Raw genomic sequence first — 5,861 nt, 5'->3', positions numbered from 1 at the left:
TCTGCAGATCTGTGCAATAATGTGTTTCCCAACATTATTAATATTTGCTAATGTAATATTTCATTATTGAAATGTTGGATTACTTTTTAATTTTCCCCATCATTTTAAAATTATATTTAAGGAAATACATGGCTAGCCAGGCACAGTGGCACATGCCTATAATTCCAGCTACTTGGGAGGCTGAGGCAGGAAGATCTCAGGATTGGAGACCAACCTGGGCAATTTAGGAAGACTCTTTCTCAAAATAAAATGAAAAGGAAGTTCTGGGATGCAGCTCAGTGGTAGAGCATTTGCCCGGCATGCATGAGGCCCTGGGTTCCCCCTCTGGCAACACCAAGAAGAAAGAAAAAAGATGGCTGCTTCCAACTGTTCCAGTTATTATCTTAATATATTTATTACATCTTGAGAGATGGAGAGCACTGATTATGGAGACAAGCAGCTTTGCCTATGTCTTCCTGCTCCCACTAGGCTCCTTAGTAAAGAGCAAATCTTTACCTCTAAAGAAATGAGACAGCTAAGATTTAATGGCCACAGGGAAGGTTAGGGAAGAAGGTAAAAAAAAAAAATTACGAAGAAGAATCTGGTTTGTTTTTAATGGTAGTGAAGGGGAGACAGATAGACTTTATTCAATATCAAATGTAGGGGAATTCTAGTTGTACTGGATTAACAGCATTCTTTACTAAAATTTGGCTCAGCAATCCAATGACATATTCAAAACTTATGCCTAGTTGAAAATAGGTTTAAGAGGAGCTCATCTAAAGTTTTGACATATTAGAGAATCCATGTCAGTATGTATTGGTGGGTTTTGAAGTGTTTCACACAGACTGCCTGCTGCAAAATCTCCTCTGACTAGTTAACACAGACAGTGCCATGAATTCATCATTCAAATTCACTTCTAACTGGAACCCCAAATAGACATTATGCTTGCCTGAGATACTCCAATGCACTATGACACTGGAGAAAATTGGTGGTGCTGTAGGAACACAATTATCTTGAGTACAAAAAAGTGTAGAAAAAGACTATAAGAGGGCTGGGGTTGTGGCTCAAGCGGTAGCGTGCTCGCCTGGCATGCGTGCGGCCCGGGTTCAATCCTCAGCACCACATACAAACAAAGATGTTGTGTCCGCTGAGAACTAAAAAATAAATATTAAAAAATTCTCTCTCTCTCCTAGAAAAAAAGACTACAAGAAAATATGTCAAAATGCCACACAGCCCAGCAATGCAAATCACAGGGTTCAGATTATCCTTTTCTACATTAGGATCTATTTTTGAAGATCTTTCAACATTTCTCACAATAGGATAAATAGTATAATAGATATGAAGATTTTTATATGATGGTTTGATCTTTTCTCAAAAAAGTGTTTCTGAATCCATGGTGTGCGTTATAGATGTTATATTAAGAAAGTGTATAAGTATAAATGGGTATATGTATATTAAAATTGAAAAAGAAGTAAAAGAATTCACCACTGATAACAATTGGGAATAAATGGTTGATTAAAGATAATTTTCCTGTTTTTATTTCTTCAATGTCAGCTTTTTATTTTTATAAGTTTTGTACAGTTTGTACAAAAGTTTTATAATATCTGGTTGTCTTTCATAAATTCTATATAAATATGCCATCATATTAATTTGGAATATGAAGAATATATGGTAATATTCAAAATACTCATGACATATGTCCATTGTGGGGCTTGTCCCAGGCTGCATTCTAAAGGTTTTATAGGAATTAATCAATCCACTCCTCAAAAGAAACCTGTGAGAGCTATGCAGTCAGTGTCCCCACTTCACATAGGAGGAAACTGAGGCAGGCAGAGGTTAAGCAAATTACCTAATGTTGATCAACTAGTAAGTTGCAAAACTAGGACATAGGCAAAGCTGCTTGTCTCCATAATCAGTGCTCTCCATCTCTCAAGATGTAATAAATATATTAAGATAATAACTGGAACAGTTGGAAGCAGCCATCTTTTTTCTTTCTTCTTGGTGTTACCAGAGGGGGAACCCAGGGCCTCATGCATGCCGGGCAAATGCTCTACCACTGAGCTGCATCCCAGAACTTCCTTTTCATTTTATTTTGAGAAAGAGTCTTCCTAAATTGCCCAGGTTGGCCTCCAATCCTGAGATCTTCCTGCCTCAGCCTCCCAAGTAGCTGGAATTATAGGCATGTGCCACTGTGCCTGGCTAGCCATGTATTTCCTTAAATATAATTTTAAAATGATGGGGAAAATTAAAAAGTAATCCAACATTTCAATAATGAAATATTACATTAGCAAATATTAATAATGTTGGGAAACACATTATTGCACAGATCTGCAGAAACAGGTGTTTTCACCATGTAGTTGGTTGGGATATACATTATTAAAGTGATTTTAAATTTTAACTAGATAGTAAATATTGAAAATGTTAAATGATGATTTTTTTGCCAAAGCAGTCCACCTGTGGGTACTTATACTCCAGATACAGCCCTAGGATTCCATTCATGTGTCTTAATTGCTCAGGTTGAGCTCACCATTTCCCAAGCTGGATCAGTACCTTCAGGTTCCCAGACTCTGTTCCATTCATCCTTCTACTCAATAGAAAAATCTGTCTCATGGTTGGTTGTCTAGCCTCAAGGAATAGACAGGTGTCACCACAAGTTTGGACTTGGGGCACAGCTTATGTCCCTATTCCAGGAGGAACCTGGAGACCTTTTCCCTCATCCTTGTCTGGTATAAATCTCCCTTACACTCCCCTCTCTATATTCTCAGTGGCTCTCCCCACCATATACATGCAACTCAATTATTTTCAAAGGTTAAATTATCATGAAGGATGGAAGAAACCTTGACTTCAGACAGCTTCTTCTTCCAGCCCTGCCATAAACCTCGCCTGAGGCAAATGCAAAGGGTACAAAGCCTGAGCCCCTGATTCAAGGAGGGTAAGGTAAACATGAAGAACAGAGATTAACCTCTGTTAATAGGAGGTTAACGCCCTGATACATTCTCTCAGAATCTACCAGCAGCCACTCAAGGTGCCCAGGTTGGCAGGTTCTCTCTGCAGCTCTGGCAGTGGCCTTGGTGAGCAATCTTTTTGCCATCTAGCTGTGTGTTTATGAGTATGTGCTTTGCAGTCACAAACATCTATGAAGAGAGGATAGTGATATCTCACTATAGGGTCGTCATAAGATTGAATACAGCTACTAACATGAAGAACCTGTTTACTCCTAAACAGTCAGCTCCATAAATAGTAGCTGTCTTTTCTCCCTGCACCTGGGGACTCTTGTGGCAACTTGATCTGGCACCCTCAGTCAGGGTCCATTAACCGTAATGAACATCAGAATTACTGTGAAGAGCCTTTTCTAATCCCTTACCAGAACTCCCTTGGTAGAAACAAGATGTCAACATCAAAAACCAATCAAGTTGTGAAGCAATAATAATAGTAGTCTCAGAAAATGTATATACCTATTTGGGACCAGTGGTATAAGTGAAAGTCAATTTCACTTTTATTCTCCCAACACTAGGTATTACAATATTTTGTCTTTTTTGAAATCTGATCTGCTTGTTTGACCAGACCTGTCACACTGGAAGTGTTAGGAGCTCCTCCCTTACTTAGGATTGCTAGATTTAGCAATACAGAATGCCCAAATGCATTCAAATGAACAAAATTGTATTGCATGCCATATACAGAGAAACAGAAGAAGTAGTGTGTATGTGTGTGTGTGTGTGTGTGTGTGTGTGTGCGAGCACACGTATTTTGGGGACTTGAGGTACAAAATCAGAAGGATAAGTTGGCAGACTATAATCCATGGAAAATCCAATGTTGCAGTTCAAATCCAAAGTCCATTTGCTAGCAAAATTCTGTCCTGCTCAGGGAAGATAAGACTTCTGCTCAGTTCAAGCCTGCAAAATTGCATGAGGGCCACCAACTTTATAGAGAAAAATATACTTTATTCAATCAAAGTTCATCAATTTAAATGTTAATCCTCTCCAAATTCATTCTCATAGCAACATCCAGAATAATATTGATGAACTATCTAAGCATGATGGTCAAGTCAATTTAGCACATAAAATTAACCATCACACTCATGCTGAAAATTTTTATTATTTATCTGAAATTCAAATTTGACTAGTTATCCTGTGTTTTATGTAGACATGTGGGGCAGCTCTAACCAAGATGAACAGTGCCAGTTGAGCTCTAAGGAGATTCCAGCATCAGCCATCAGCCATGTGAGGAAACTCTATGGATATAACAGATTAGTGCAGCTTCCAGATAACTGCAGTTTGGGGAGGACAGACACTACGTGAAACAGAAAATGCTCACGTGAACTCATTCTGCACATATATTACTAAGTGGTAATCAGTAACTTTTGTTTGAAAGTATCAGCTAAACAGAATTAGAAATCCCAAACATTATGGCTTACTTAAATGCCCCCTCTTTTTTCTGGAGTCTATTATCATTGGATAACAAAGGGATTCTCTTACTCTTGAACATTTGGTGAAACTGTTTATAATCTTGACTATAATCTGTGTATGAGTTTGTATGTGTATAGATTTCTGAACATTTCATAAAGTTCTTCTTGAAGGAATTTCTAAGGAAAATTATTATGATATGTGTTTGCCAACCCACTCTTGGAATTTAGAATCTAATTCCATAAGAATATCTTCCACTGCAGTCAGGTGAATTAACATACCAAAGGGGTGTTGTCACAAACAACATCCTGAGGGAAACCTCAGAGGTTACTTATGTAAGTGCTCAATCTGCACAAGGGGGATTTATTCATAAAGGTGTCCTGAAACTGTCTCCTGCTAAAGGGATAGCCATTTCCTTGGGCACACATACTTGGGGCTCCTTCAATAGTTAACAGGTAGATACATATTACAGTCCTTGGCCTTTCTGGCTGTCTCAACACAGCACTACCAGGTAGATGTGTCTCTCCAATTCTGGAATAAATAAGGAGCCCACGTGGACAGCAAATCTAAGTCATATTCTCTAAAATCCCCCTTATAGGGAATAACATTCACGTATATTTACCATTTTGTCATATTTCTTTTTTTAATATTTATTTTTTTAGTTATAATTGGACACAATACCTTTATTTTATTTATTCATTTTTATGCAGTGCTGAGGATTGAATCCAGGGCCTTGCACATGCTAGGCAAGCATGCTACCGCCGAGCTGCAACCTCAGCCCCTTGTCATATTTCTTAATTGGTTTAGAGGATGGACTTTGAAAGAGGTATTTGGGGAAACTTATTAAAGAACTAGGTTTCTTTTTTTTTAGTTGTAGATGGACACAATATCTTTATTTAATAATTTCTATGTGGTGTCGAGGATCGAACCCAGTGCCTCACACGTGCAAGGCAGGCGCTCTACCACAGAGCTACAGCCCCAGCCCCAAAGAACTAGGTTTCTTTGTAGGAAAACCATAGGAAATTTTGGGAAGATAGATACTAAAAGGACTATAGAGCTGCCACCATCCCTGGTGGCAGAGCAGAAAAGTCCTTATGAAAGGCAGCTTACTAGCAAGGGACTTGAAGGAAGAGGAACTGGTATGTGCAAACCCTATTTCTCCTTCCAGTTACACCAGTCAGGTAAGTCATTCCTGCCATAGAGCAAGAGTGAGTGTGTACAGAGACTAGTGGTGTTTTTGGTCATGGGTGTTCTTCCCCATAGAGGAAAATATCAGGAAATGAGGATAAGAATTAACCAAGATAAATTATTGTATGACTCAATTGACTAGGATTTTGTCTGCTAAATGATTATATTATTCTAGGCCTGCCTCCATAAAATGACTCTGAGATTCCTGAAATGATGTTTTTTAGTATTCCTAGATCATATAGTCACATGATTATAGACAGACAGCATCTTAGTTTTCTGCTGTAGATGGTT

Source organism: Marmota flaviventris, chromosome X (assembly GCF_047511675.1).
Source record: "Marmota flaviventris isolate mMarFla1 chromosome X, mMarFla1.hap1, whole genome shotgun sequence".
In the NCBI taxonomy this organism is placed as follows: domain Eukaryota; kingdom Metazoa; phylum Chordata; class Mammalia; order Rodentia; family Sciuridae; genus Marmota; species Marmota flaviventris.
Note: the sequence above shows the minus strand (reverse complement) of the source record.